This window comes from Pseudorca crassidens, chromosome 1, assembly GCF_039906515.1.
Source record: "Pseudorca crassidens isolate mPseCra1 chromosome 1, mPseCra1.hap1, whole genome shotgun sequence".
NCBI classification, from domain to species: domain Eukaryota; kingdom Metazoa; phylum Chordata; class Mammalia; order Artiodactyla; family Delphinidae; genus Pseudorca; species Pseudorca crassidens.
In genome coordinates this window covers 193,151,685-193,166,845 of record NC_090296.1, presented here as the reverse complement: position 1 = coordinate 193,166,845, position 15,161 = coordinate 193,151,685, and the positions used below count along the sequence as shown (strand labels likewise).

Genomic DNA, 15,161 nt, shown 5'->3' with positions numbered 1-15,161 from the left:
GTCATTGGCGGCACCGAGCTCAGAGCATTTTAAAATTTTATTAATAACCACATGTAATTGTCTCTGTTATTTATAGATTATTTTTAATTGATATTTTCAAAGGGAATTTATACCAATTTTGTTTAGAAATCTCTTAAGGTATTAAATTGGCTGACTATGCATGGCACTAAGGAGATTCACCAAATACACGAAGATCAGAACATACTTTTTTCTCCTTTGAATGTAAAGAATAACAAATGTTATGAACAAAATTGTTAAGTGGTTTATTTATAAAATCAGTAGGGAATACTAAGAAGACATCATCCTATTCTTCAGAAACTTTTACTCTAGTGAGATAATAATCTCTCTAAGAGAAGAGATAAGGCAGAAGACAAGCAGGAGGAATCAGCTAGCTTAAGTCGCAGCATCAAAATCTCTCAAGTCCTCCCCTCTGGTCAAGGGCACCTGTGCGGACCCAGCCTTAAAACCAAACTGTTCCCACCTCTTTCTTCCTTAGTTTGTCCGGGTTGGAAGGAATTCTACCACCCCCCACCTACTCTGTTGTTACTGTTAATCTTCTGTCATTATTTCTCCCTCATCCACTCCCCAGCCCCAAATTGAAGTGAGCATTTCTCTCAATGCTTCAGTGACCCCTAACACCAAAATCCCGTCACTGCTAGTTTTAAGCAAATGCAAATGACTTGAAACAATTCGTAGTCAGGTTTAATCTGTTCCTGTGTCTGGTACCAACTTTTGAGAATTTAATATCCCAACTCTTAGAGAAGACCTAGGAGATCATTAAAAGTTACATTCAGTTTGGAGTCTCCCGTTTTTTGGTATCAGAAATACGCTCCCCCCACAAACTCAGCACAGCTGTCTCGGAATCTGTGTTGGGACAGCAGGTCAGACTTAACTGACGGGGCAGAGTCCTTGCCTCTGAATGGCCAGCTGTGGCTCTGGTAGCACATGTCCCCGTATGCCATGCTCCTGGTTACACATCTGGGACTCCTTATGGTATATTTCCATCTGACAGAATCACAGAGAAGATGAGCTGTGAAAGAAGAATGGTGTTCAGGGGAAATAGACTCAAATTGCCAAAATGATGGCGTATCCTCATATGCGAATGCAGCGTAAAGCATGGTTTAGATTTCTTCGAAGATGATACCTTAACATTTTTTTTTGATACCTTAACATTTATCACATGTCATAAGACTCACCTTAAGAGTAAAATGAGAGATGTATAGGCTGTGTGTTATTGTTTCATGAACTACATAGATATGTGCAATTATTATAGATACATAGTTTTTTTAAAAAAGAATGAACATAGCTCAGCCTTGAAAATTTGTTTAATTATAAAAATGTGTGAAAATATAGTTGCAAATGAATCGTTTATTGTTCATTCGGTTTCTCTTAAATTGTTAATCGTTGCTAGCATTGGCTTTAGTTAAGGCTCTAATTTTTCGTTAGTAGATGGAGGATTATGTAGGGCTTGGTTTGTAGGGTATGGTTTTAGAACACCATTGTATAGGATACCTACAGAAAAATAAATAAGGTCCTGTTATTCTAGAATTGGGGGGAATACTCTGTTGTTTTTTCTGGTTAACAGTTTTTTTAATTTACCATTCACGAATTTAGAATTTACAGAGAATTAGAATACATTGTGTATGAAAGTGCTTCTAATTGTAATTTCATTTGAAAAGATGACATTGTGAATGTGGATTTCGTCTTACCTTTGAGTCATTAGGCTATTAATCACCATTATATGCTGTTACAAACTAGTTCCGTTTATTTGAACATCGTTGGGATTCTGGATGAGTGAGTGGTGTGTTGCATTGGTTGAGTTTATTGGTAAGTTATTTGAAAGGGAATCTGTGACATATTTGATGTATATATTCTTGTCTATCTTATTAGCATCTTATATTTAAGGATCAGAGTAAGCGGTTTACCTATTAGCTTATTTTTTATGTGTTTGTTTTCCTCGTGGAGAATTATCTTTTGTCCAGTTAAATCAACATTAGAAAGCTTAAACAAGCATGGGAGAGCCATTGTCCCCCTTCTAGGGGGACCAATCAGTACTCTGTTCGCTGCTTTTAGAAGAGTCTGTGTGAGCCTCTGCTGGGAGAATGCACTTGACATTAAACTCCTGGGGGCAGGGACCTCCTTAAAGTGAATTCCCTTAGAGTTTTTCCCTTCTCTCCTCCTTGGGAAAGAGAAGAATGTGAACCACTTCCTGTATCCCAGCTTTCTGCCCTCCTGTTCTCCCAGTGAAGTAGTTACCTTCATTCCTTGATCAAACATACCAGCAGAAACATGGACTGTGAACTAAGTAAGACACTGCCTCAAGCTCTTCGCCTTTTAGAAAGATGCTTGTACAAAAATGCCACCAGTATGTTTCACTGGCGTTTTAAATTTAAGGTCCTCTTTTACACGAATAGGTATATGTTAGTATATCCTCATGTAGCTAGAACCCAACTTAATTCTTTCATTTTTTAAGCAGCCCCTCCATAATTAGAGGACTTTTAGCACCCTTCTCAACTCTGAATAAAACCCTCTAACTAGCAGATACTCCGCTACTTTTGTAAGGCTGTACATGTGAGGACTTGCAAGGAGGCAATTTATTCGTTACACCTGTATTTTTTTAAACAAGGCCAGTGTCTCAATCAGTACCTTAGTCTTAGATCCTTTATTCTGAAACCTGTGGTTTCTAATCTTCACTTCCTTGTTTCTTTTTATATGTCACATACATCCCTAACAATGAAAAAATGCTTTTTTTAATATTGACCTTTAGCCTGTCATAAAAGCATATTTTTATTTAGTGAGTTTTTAGATATTTATTTATTTGTTTATTTTTGGCTGCGATGGGTCTTCGTTGCTGTGCGTGGGCTTCTCATTGCAGTGGCTTCTCTTGTTGTGGAGCACGGGCTCCAGGCGCACGGGCTTCAGTAGTTGTGGCACACAGGCTCAGTAGTTATGGCTCACGGGTTCGAGAGTGCAGGCCCAGTAGCTGTGGCACACGGGCTTAGTTGCTCCGCAGCATGTGGAATCTTCCCCGACCAGGGCTCGAACCCATGTCCCCTGCATTGGCAGGCCGACTCTTAACCACTGCGCCACCAGGGAAGCCCATAAAAGCATATTTTAAATTTTTATTCTGTTACTTAAAATACCAGTGAGTCTCCTTCCTCTTTTTTCTTTTTAACCAATCGACCCATTACCTAAATGAGAGCATTGAGAACTCACCAGCGCATTTTTATATCCCTTCATGTCCATGGTTGAAGTTCAAGGTGACCTTCCTGTGCTAAGCACATCCTGAGAGGCCTTCCAAGTCTCGAGCAGCGACAGGCAGGAAAGATGGATGATCTGATTTCCAGACTCTAACGGACTCCAGGAGGAGACGTGGATGTTTGAAACAAAACAGGGAAGCCGGTGTTCAGGAAGAATTAAAATACTTGGCAGTGATTTAAGCTGATGAGGATGAAGCAGGAGGGGATGTGGGCAGGTGTGGCTGGGAGGATGCCAAGGTGCGATTCTTCAGGAGATTGTTCTTTTGAGTACATTCGGGGCATTCATCACATCCTCATCGTTCCTCAGATGGAGGTTGCTCTTTGTTCATTTATGGTACTTTCAGCAAAGGGAACATATTGGCTGGTGTCATCGCTTTGCCCGCTCATTGTCACTTATTCCCTCTGTTAAAATAATTTGCTCCGGGCTTCCCTGGTGGCGCAGCGGTTGAGAGTCCGCCTGCCGATGCAGGGGACACGGCTTCGTGCCCCGGTCCGGGAAGATCCCACATGCCGCGGAGCGGCTGGGCCCGTGAGCCATGGCCGCTGAGCCTGCGCGTCCGGAGCCTGTGCTCCGCAACAAGAGACGCTGCGATAGTGAGAAGCCCGCGCACCGCGATGAACAGTGGCCCCTGCTCGCCGCAACTGGAGAAAGCCCTCGCACAGAAATGAAGAGCCCATGCAGCCAAAAATAAATAAGTAAATAAATTAATTTAAAATAATAATAATAATAATTTGCTCCGTCTGGTGTTGAGCATCAAACCCTACAGGTGCGTTAGCGTTTTCGGGCTGTTGTTGAGTAACTTCTTCTAGGCAGAATTATGATGGGATAGTCACCGCTTGTTAAGTTTCCAGAAGGCAGATTTTTTTTTTTTTTTTTTGTCCCCGGGAGAAGTCGGATTGGAGTCAGGATCCTTGACAAGATGCTTTGTGAAAGGGAGTAACTCGCACTTTGCACATTTCCATCAAGGAAGGTGGATAGAAACCGCAAGCCATTTTAAAAACTGACACGTTAACTCTTAACAAAAGAAGAGGTTTGACAAATGTTAAGCTGAAAATGTGTCAGTTGAAAGCGACGTTTGGAAAACAGGCTTCCTCATGAAGGCTGCAATTTGTAAGGCATGGCAGCCCTAAAGCCTCATCTCCAGCCTGGCATGACTCAAAAGGGGCTCCCCCATCATTTCTCCTGTCTTGTGACTTTCTTTGCACACCAGAGAAAGGTGCCACACTCACTTGCTTTTCTGTCTCGTGTTTTAGTCTTAAATGAAGATGTTCCTACTATTATTAATATTACTTAACAGAAACATTTTAACTAAGCAGTGTTGGGTGAGTGGTGAGCACTGATGGGAAAAATGCTAGCAATTTCTCCTGCCTAGAAGTCTAGCAAAATAAATCATCCTGTCGAGCTGGCTTGTGAGGAGGAATAAGTGCTTTGATTCTGCTGCATACGGTTTCTCAGGCTGTTTTACTCGTAGAATTAAAATGAAGTGATGTTTTCTTGTTTTCTGCAGTATGGGCAAACCTATTAGAGGCTGGAACGGGCATACATGGGCTTTATTAAATAACTACGATATCCCCTAGTGGCTGCTGACTCAGAAGATCCTTAAGTAACAGATATATCTGGTCTACCAAAAGGCTAAAGAATTGCCAACTTCATAAGTGATCCCATTTATTGAAGACAGCCCTTTGCAGAAGGAAATCCTGTCTAACGAAACTCCTTAAACCTTATCTTTCTGTTGAAGTATAACTGGATGCACAGAACAAGCATGGCTTTATAAATATCACAGAAGGCTGGAGGAGCCAGGTTAATGTGCCCGGACCTTGCTAGCAGTTAGTGAATTTTTTACATAGTGACAGTAGGTGGGCAAGATGACAGAGACTTTCCTCTTTCATTACTGTATCCGAAAATAGCTCCAGGTAAGCCAGAGAAACACAGTATTTCTTTATAGTAGACATGAAAAAGAAGAACCAATTTTTCCTAAAGCTTTCGACATAAAGATTGCTTTTATTTTTAAAAGTTGACTGTGTACTGTGCTCTTGCTAATTTATATTTTCTTTATAGATGCTACATGTGTATATTGCGCTTCTTTCTTTAAGTTAATAAATGTATTCTCACGTTTCCTCCATAATACAAAATATGATTCACACTTTTGACATCTCTGCACCTGTTTGCATACACATGTGCTGCATTTAACGAACCTTGCTATGAAATATCAAAGAGAAAAGGGAAACCCATAAAATATGTTGTATATCAGCTAGTATTGTGTCATACCCCTCATTTCATGTTCACTTTAAATGATAAAACTTACATAGCATTCCTTTTTCTCCAGATAGTATGTTACCAGCGTAAGGGGTTGACGAATGTTAATTCCACTGAATAGATGTAAGTCACGATGGGACATAATAACAGCGTTGATCTTTGACTTGGTCCCTCACCTGTTTTCTTTGTGTGGCCAGGAGACATTAATTGCCCTGGTAAATTAATCCTTCCCCTCTTAAGGGAACAAGAGGAAGGCAGACTGTTTGAGGAAGAGTGCATAACAGTTCTCTCTTCCAAATTTTTTGGTAGATTGCTTAATGTAATTTACAGTTAAAAGGAGTTTTTCTTTTCCGCTTTTTACTTGCTTAGCACTGTTATTCAGCTGGACTTCAGAGGTCATCAGTATTTTTCCTTTTTCTTAGTGCATGTTCATCCTTTCGTCAATACGTGGAGTTTTTACATGCCTTTTAAAGCTTTACTTTCCTATAATTTGTTAGCCCATTCAAAACAGATCAGTTTTTTAAGTGGGCGGTGCTTCCCATTTGACATTTCCAGTGTACCTGGAGTCCGGGAGGGTGGCAGTAGGGAACTTGCACCCCCTAAACCTATAAAGGTCAAAGGTAAACTCTGTCAGGGATTGAAAACCAGCTTCAGGAGGCTAAGCTGGGATTCCTGAAGGCCTCTAGGAAACCCCATCTTACACGTATTCTGGAATGTCTTTCACTCTGACGTGCCTTAGATGCAAATGCAGACTTGGGAAAGGCTACCTCACATGGGCACATTCATTCTCTGGTCCTCCAGTGCGGTCACGCCTCAGCCACGCCGTGCTGGGTGAGCTCTGTGAGATCAGGTTTGACCAGTGAGCTGGAACTCTGTCAGTCTTTCTGCATTTTATTCCATGACTAGGGCAGGTATCATTAAAGAGTTGCGAATAGGGCTTCCCTGGTGGCCCAGTGGTTAAAAATCCACCTGCCAATGCAGGGGACACAGGTTTGAGCCCTGGTCCGGGAAGATCCCACATGCCACGGAGCAGCTAAGCCCGTGTGCCACAACTACTGAGCCTGCGCTCTAGAGCCTGCAAGCCACAACTGCTGAGCCTACGTGCCGCAACTACTGAAGCCCGCGCACCTAGAACCCATGCTCCACAACAAGAGAAGCCACCGCAGTGAGAAGCCTGCACACCTCAACGAAGAGTAGCCCCTGCTCACCGCAACTAGAGAAAGCCTGCGTGCAGTGACGAAGACCCAAGACAGCCAAAAATAAATAAATGAATAAATAAATTTATTTAAAAATAAAAGTAGGCCTTGTACTAAACTAAAGAGTTGCAAATAAATTTAGATGGGCAAATGGGAAAGATCACAGCTGCGCCGTCAAAGGGAGAAGAGTGTTGTTTACTCTGAACCTCTCCCTACAAGAGGTTTGTACATGTGATTTTAAAGAGCAAGACAGTCATGTCTCTCTTCCCCCCGCTGTTTATCTCCTCTTTCCTTGTATGTCGACTCTGAAGCATGCATTCAACCTGTGTTGTACATCATGTAATGCACGATGCATTACAGTATCCATTTAAGGTAGATGGAATATAGATAATTGGTCCCTCTTGACAGAAGGAAAACAGACGTAGTCTAGACTCCATCTACACTCCGGAAAAGAAATGTGTCAGGTTACTTCTTCTTCCGAAAGAGCTATTTTGAGTTCCATTTTTAGCTGATACTCACTTGAAATAATCATATCGAACTGTTGAATATTGACCTACTCAAAGACATGGTCCGCCCTACATATTGATAACCTTTGTTAACTCCCAGCAGTGTTCAAGTTCAATGCTGGATGCTTTCTGTCCAGCTAAGATGAGTTATTGCCTGCCTCTGCTGTTTCTATTTGAGAGAGAAATTAGTAAGTGGTACTTTATAATCAAACGAAAGTGTCTGGTTTCTGTTCTCTACACGGTAATATCTTGTTTTATTACGTGCTGTCATTTTATTGAGCTCTGGTCTCGTGTTCTGGTCAGGCATTGTTGGAGGTTTTGTTTTTTGTTTTTTGTAATTTTTGGCAATAAAAGGTTCTCCTATAATGTCTTAGAATGCATTTAGAATGTGTTTAGAAGGCATAATCTTATGAAGAGCATTTTAGTCAACTTTATTAGATAGAAAGGGTAAATGTGAGTTTTGTGTCCACTGGCCTTTATTGATGCCCAATTTGTTCGTCAACCGTTAAGGAAATAACTCTCCAGATTTTGTTCCGTTGTGTTTGTATATCATCTCATATGTATTTTTTAAGACGCACGTTGTAAAAAGTTTGGGGTCAAGAAAATACTGTTTTCCACTATCATAGTTAATTTTTAAATAGTCTCATTTGGAACCCATACAGTTTTATCACCTTCACAATGTACATACTTTTTTTTCTCCACCCAATTAGTGTTTGTTTAGAAAATAAATAAATTATTATTGAGGTTTTGGTTACTTTACTTAGCAAGGTTACTAAATAAACGCCCTGCTTTTTTTTTCCCTTGCTGCTACCTAATTTAGGTTTTTTAAGCCACCCCGCAGAAATTTATTATCTGACAGTTCTAGAACTCCAAGATCAAGGTGTGAGAGAGGTTGGTTTTTTCCGAGGGCTGTCGGGGAAGCATCTCTTCCAGGCCTTTCTCCGTGGATTACAGATGGCCGTCTTCTCCCTGTGTCTTTACATTATCATCCCTGGAAGTGTCTGTTTCTGTGTCCAAATTTCCCCTTTCTATAAGGACACCAGTCATGTTGGATTAGGGCCCACCCTGATGACCTCACTTTAATTTGATTACCCCACTAAGACCCTAGTACCTTTCAGATACGGTCACATTCTGAGTTACCAAGGGTTAGAACTTCAACATGAATTTTTTTGGGGAAAATTCAGCCCCTAACACTATTGTTACCCCAGTGCACTCAGATCACCCCGTCTTTCCTCTCTTCTCCCATAGCCTCCCGCAACCTGGGGGGCAAATTCTGTTTATTCGTAGATGTGTTGAAATTACTCTGGAAGGTTTAATCCACCTCTCCACAGCCCCTCCACCATGTCTTTCTTACGTGTTTAGCTTTCAGACTTAAAGGCTCCTTCAAAAAGTGCACATTCACCATTGTTCCATTTTAGGGACACAAAGGTTAGGCTCTTTTCTCGGCAGATGGGTCAGTGTTTTTAATTTCTAATCATCCCTTAAGAGCGGACTATGTTAAAACAGAAGCTGGTTAGAATTGGAAGATCCCCTGGGAGTGAAAGGCACCTTGCAAAATCTGCTTTGTCGTGGTCAGCTAGAGAATTGAAGAATGGAGAGTTCCATAGAGCACCCACCATTGGACCCGTCGTGTTTCTTTCACAAGAGTCTTATGGCCGGAAGATGCAGCATGGGGGACCTTTGTGCCACCTGGCAGCTTCTTGCACTGGGACGCCCACTAGTAGGTGTGGAATCTTCCGTCTCTGACTTTGTGGACCTACATCATAGCTCTCCATGTCTTGCCCTGTAAGGTGTGGAGTCAGGAATTTCCTGTTCCATCTTGGGGTTCCAGTCACCACATCTGGAGCCCTTAGGACTTTTCTTCCATTTTCCAAGCTTGTCTCAGGAGATCTCTGGAGTCTTACTGGGTGAGACGGAGACTACCAAGAACGGGGCACTGAATTCTCTTCTCGTGTAACTAAAGCTGGTTTGCTTCCCCAGCGTGCAGACAGACATCAGAGATGGAGAGTGGTTTCACACGACGCACCGTGGCGTAGAGACTCAGTCGTGGGCTCTGCCGGGAGCCGTGAGGAACGGGGAAAACAAAGTCTGTCCTTAGAGCGCCGGCCTTAGAGGTGGTTCCCAGCCCCAGTTCTCTCAATGGCAAAGGACCTCATCATGCTTACTCTCAGCTTCCCCATCTTAAAAGCAAGAGGTTCAAACTAGGTCATCTCTAAGGGTCGTCTCAGCACCGATTTCTAATCCTGAATCCTCTGTTTTTCTGGGAAACATGTTTTTTTGTTTTGTTTTGTTTTCCATGGAAAACCCCTCTTGTTTATTTGATGAAACAAAAATAAAATAAGCTGCATAGGAACAATTTTAAAGTCCAAAGAGACACCAGCTTTGTTTTAAGGCTGCAGTAGCTGACACAGCATCTCCTTGCTACCTTCTCCAGCCTTCTCTGTGGACCAGAGTGATACATTCAGAAGCCTGTTAGCTAACACAGGAGTTTTTGAACACTTTTCCACTGGTCCTTCACCCGCTCATTGCCTGTCGTGCCTGAGGCCTGCAGTATCATTTAAGATTTAAAAGTAAAAGTCTAGAGGGCAGGAGAAAAAAAAAATCCACCCCAAACTAAAACCTACCTTAAAGGTTTGGGGGAAAAAACCTTTGTTTCTCTGGGAAACATGTTTTATTGTCTATACCAATTCATTATTTTTTTCAGATTTAGTTTAGTTCTTGAATTTGCCCCCCACGTGGATTTCCCTCATTGATTTTTTTTTGTAAAGGCCACGGAAGATGATGATGGCCCTGAATATAAATGGTTACAGGAAAATAGATACAAGATAAAATTACGAGATCCACCTTTTTATTCTATATTTTATGGAATACCTAATATATATTTGGCAGTAACTTATTCGTACACATGAATTCCTGACACTTTCGATCCTTCAGACTTATTAATCAGTGTAGCCAGCACCAGAGCAATTTTATGAGACCTACCAGTCATCAAAAATTTATTATCAGATAAATCACAGAAACAACGAGCATCTTAATAGGGTAGAGAAAGTGGCATGTAAAGGATCGTTTAAGACTGTGCTTTTTGTTGCTTGTGTGTTAATATTTACAGCCAGTATCTGCGAGCTTACTCATAATTTCATGCAAAGACCCAGCAGGGTGATACTTATCTTCTGAGGTAAAACCTTTTTTCTTTGTTTTGCTCCAGTAGAATACTGTGTTTGGTCTGACTGTAAGACAGAACACTCAAGGTACGGAAGGTAGGAAAATCATGTTCCAATGCTAAGCTCATAGCATTTCTTTTAAAACGGTGTCTATGTTTTCTTCCGAATTTCATCACAGCTGTCATCCAGAGTTAAGACTTATCAAGCCTCAGTCCTTTCCTTTGGGACAAAATGGCTAAACTTGAACTCTGAAATGGCATGCGGAAATAGCAGTAGACGATTGCCTTGCTTGGGGATGGGCTCCGTGTGCACCCACCTGGCAACTGTGAGGCACAGGCTATGTCTACTCTGTTCCTGGCAGTGTCTTTGAAGATATAATGATTCTGATGATATAATAAAAGACTTGGGTCTTCGTCGCGTAAGATGAGCTGCTTGGAGGGGAGTTTTTCTGTCCCTCTAGCCCTGTCCTGAGTGTCCCAGAATCTCACTATGCTCTGGGACAGGAGGATCATGGCAGTGACCCAGATGAGAGCTGAGCTGACACTGGGGAGCCCTGGAAGAGATCCACTGGGAACGAACCCAGAACTACAAGGCCGGGTTACTTCCCATTAAAGATACAGCCTGCTTCCTACCTCAGCTCTCCATAAGTGTGGTTTTCTCTGCCTGGAATGTTCTGTCCTTGTATTGACATACTGAATGCCCAATTATTCTTCAAGTATCATGTTCAGTATTGCTTCCTCAGAGACCTTTTTGCCAAGTGTTTCCCTACTGCCCATTTACCCTAGGTCCCTTTTACTGTCTTCCTTCTGAGTCTTTTACCTTAGCAGCAATTTTAATAGTAGTAGTAGTAATAATAATAACAACAACAACAATAATAATAAGCAATGACTGTTTACCATGTGACAGGTATTATGCTAAGCTCATTATATGTGCTATTCAGCATTTTATAACTCAGTATTTATTTCAGTGAATATCTCGTAGATTTGGGGGGAGGGGATAAAAGTGCATGTTTTCTCTCCCTTTAAGAGACTAATCTTTTGGGAAGCAATACTGAAGATTCCCTCATTTCTGAGCTATGCACACGGCACCCTCAGTGTCCTGTATGAATGAGCCGTCATCTCATGCAGAGGAGCCTCCGACAGGTGCCCTGATTTCTGAAAGAAAAAACCATTCTGGAGTCCAGAAGAAACCATGCTGTCGTTCTCAGCTTCTGCTGGTACAGGGTAAACAAGACTGGAGACATTAAAATGCATCCTCAGCCTGTAATATTAAGGCAAGATTCTTTCTTCGTTTGTGTTGATCTCTCTCTCTCTTTTTTGTTTATAAATTTATTTATTTAGTTAGTTATTTTTGGCTGCATTGGGTTTTCATTGCTGCGCACGAACTTCCTCTAGTTGCGGCGAGCGGGGGCTACCCTTCGTTGCGGTGCGCGGGCTTCTCGTTGTGGTGGCTTCTCTTGTTGCGGAGCACGGGTTCTAGGCGCGTGGGCTTCAGTACTTGTGGCACGTGGGCTCTAGAGCACAGGCTCAGTAGTTGTGGCGCGCGGGCTTCAGTAGTTGTGGCACGTGGGCTCTAGAGCACAGGCTCAGTAGTTGTGGTTCACGGACTTAGTTGCTCCACGGCATGTGGGATCTTTTGCCCACACGTCTCTCATGTTGGAAATGAAACAGTTCCTTAACTTCACAGATAAAGGAATTATGTTTGAAAAGGAGACCTTCCTCTCTATGAATCCATGGGTCTGTGCCTTCTCTTTGTCCATCAAGGGAGTGTTTTCCGGGGCGTGTGGAGTATGTGATTGTGTTTGTGAACGTCTGGAATGTAGCTGAGGAGGACAGAGTAAACCGGTACATGTGGTTATTCTGAGGGGGGGAAAGCAAGGAGGGAGGGTACGTTCTTTTCATTTTTCACCCTTTGGTATGTATCAAATGTTCCATTTTGTACATGTATTCACTGTTGAATAGGTTATTTAAAAAAATTTAACCTATAGGAAAAAAAAGGGACTTCCTGGCGGTCCAGTGGTTAAGACTCTGTGCTTCCACTGCAGGGGGCGTGGGTTCCATCCCTGGTCAGGGAGCTAGGATCCCACACACGCCACACACAACAACAACAAAGTTAACTAGAGAGCCCGTGAAGTTAAGAAGGCTGAAGCCACAAAGCACGTACCTGTGTAATTTGTTTTGTCTACTGTACGTCCCCTTTCCACTTGTTTATTTAGATTAAGTGGAATCATCCCTTCTGATCAGTCTCTCTCTAACCAGGTACCCTCAAAACCTTCAAGGTGACATCACCTCTCAAAATGTGTCCTGAGTCTTGGAAAGGGACTCTCTAAATGTGAGCTCGAGAGAAGGGTTCTCACTCCACACAACCACCCTTCCTCTTCCTGGCTGAAGCACTGTGAAATCGTGCATTGTGTATAACTCCTCTTGGATGATGTCAGCCTGTCCTGCACCCTCGGAAGGATCGGTAACAGTCCAGCCTTCCTGCAGAACCCAACAGGACATGGGAAAAGGGGGTCATTCGCAAAGACGTAGCAAAAGAGAAAGAGGAAAATAAACAAACAAGACGTACTTCTTCATTGAGTTTCTTTAGGTAGGAGCATTTTCCCACCTAAGGTTTTAAGTGATTGAAAGGTAAGCTTTTCTATATTTTTGAGATCTTGAGGGCTTGACATATGGAAGAATGGATGTTGGAAGAACTGATTATGTTAGAGGAAGAGACTGGGCCTCAGGTTTTCATAATATATGAAACATGGGCTTTTTGTTTTAATTCTTCTCTCTTGTTTAATGCTTTTGGCTGTAAGCAGAGATGACGTGTGTGTTTCAGACTGTTTACGTGAGATCAGGAGCATTTTTAATCTGTTCTCATGCATTCTCAATAGAAACTGTGTGAGTGGTGATCTTTTAATAGAATGTCTTGCAACTAGCAAATTTGTTTTGGTACTAAATTCCAGATAATTCCTAAGGAATGTAAATCTTGTCACTAAAAGTTTTTGTTTTAGAAATACTTAACACCTCTCAGATTTTGTTGTTCCGGGAGCCACTGCTTTGGGAAGATCGCTGCTGTTCTCCTTACTTGCTGCAAGTAATAAATCCTTCCTTCTCCTGTTCTTTGGTGTGGTTCTGTCTTTTGACACCCACAAAGAGGCAACCCCCCCCCAAAAAAGAAAAATACTTAAAATCTCGAAACTACATAATTTTAAGTTTTCTGAGGCCAGACTCTGCTTCATCTTCACAAGTGTAATCAACAAGACAGGGCAACAAGAAAGGTACTGGTCATCAAGCCGATTGAGTAAAAAGATTCTTTTCAAATTTTATAGTGGAACATGGTGAGAAAAGAAATGATGGCATGTGGGGAAGATGCTCCTTCAAGAATGTATCATACAAGATGAGTTTTGGCTTTACTGTGGTTGAAATACTAAGAATCTTGCCAGCTTTTTCTAGAAAAATTCAGATGCACGATAGAGTCAGATACTTCCAGTATCCCTCATTTTTCTTATACGCACGCACTAACATCCAGGTGGAGCAGTGAGTAGTGACAGAAGTCGTCTCAGTTACGCTAAGGAGAGAGAATTGACATTCATTGACTTCCTGCCGTGTTCCAGGACCTGGTGGGTTCCTTGCAGGCTTCATCTCCCGTGATCTCATGATCCCATGAGATGTAGGTGTTCGCCTTGCTTTCAGATGAGAGAATGAAGAGCCTCAGGTTAGGTAAAATGGCCAATAGTTTACCTGAGTCATAGAGCTAGAAATGAAACTCCATTGACCTGTACACACGGCTATATTTACAATAGATAACCAACAAGGACCTACTGTATAGCTCGGGGAACTCTGCTCAATATACTGTAATAACCTAAATGTAAAAAAAGAATTTGAAAAGAATAGATACATGTATGTGTATAACTGGATCCCTTGGCTGTACACCCGAAACCAGCACAACATTGTTCATCAGCAATGCTCCAATATAAAATAAAAATTAAAGAAAAATAAGAAGAACACTGTCTTATATTCACCTTGTTGCTCTTGGGTAGCATCAAGGAAGAAGGTAAGGAAATGCTGAGTTTATGCTGAAGTTCTCAAAGGGAAGTCAGTGCATGAGGCTTAAGGGTATGTTCGCAGTCATTCAACTTTTCTGGTTCTTGAATCAAATCAGCCTCCTGTAAAACCATGTCCCCATCCCGTTATCCCCTTCGAGGTCCTGAAGTGGTGTCTCTTTTTACCAGCTATTCAGTCCCTGAAAGCCAGCCTTCCTGAATCAACTCTGATTCTGAGTTCGTCCCCTTATGTGGGTGATTCCAGAATGACATACAAATGTGCGTTCCTGCCAGCCACTCTTCTGGCTGCGTGGGTGTGTGTTCATCCACTGAAGGCTGTACGTTTATGTTGTTTTGCACTTGGTCTTCAGTTAGTGCGTCTTCAAGGCTGTGACCTCTCTCAACCATACTTTATACTATTTATCTCTTTGGGCATCTTATGGACTCTGGGCCTTTCTCAGCTCATCTTGTACCAGTGACTGAGATCGGATTGGTGGTACAATCCCTCCCAAGCTTTCTGCGTCCTCTCTTCGTGTCTTTGTTTCTTACTAGTTTTGGTCCAGTCCCAGGTTTTAATTTCTTTGCCCCAACAAAGAATTGAGTCTTCTCCACGGAGTCCTGGTTCCTTTAAGTGGAAAATAGCATTGGAGTCCAAAATCTGAGGCCCAGCAATTCATGTTTTCCAAATAAGCACCAAAGGTAAGGTAGGGTGGCATGAGGTCTGACAGCCACTATAGCGACGAAGCAGAAC

At 42.1% G+C, this 15,161-nt stretch overlaps 1 protein-coding gene across 5 annotated transcripts in view; it reads left to right on the top strand.

Moving 5' to 3' along the window:
- RSU1 (Ras suppressor protein 1) overlaps positions 1-15,161 on the top strand; it is a 366,553-nt gene that overhangs the window by 104,460 nt on the left and 246,932 nt on the right. The gene's annotated exons all lie outside the window — the stretch shown is intronic.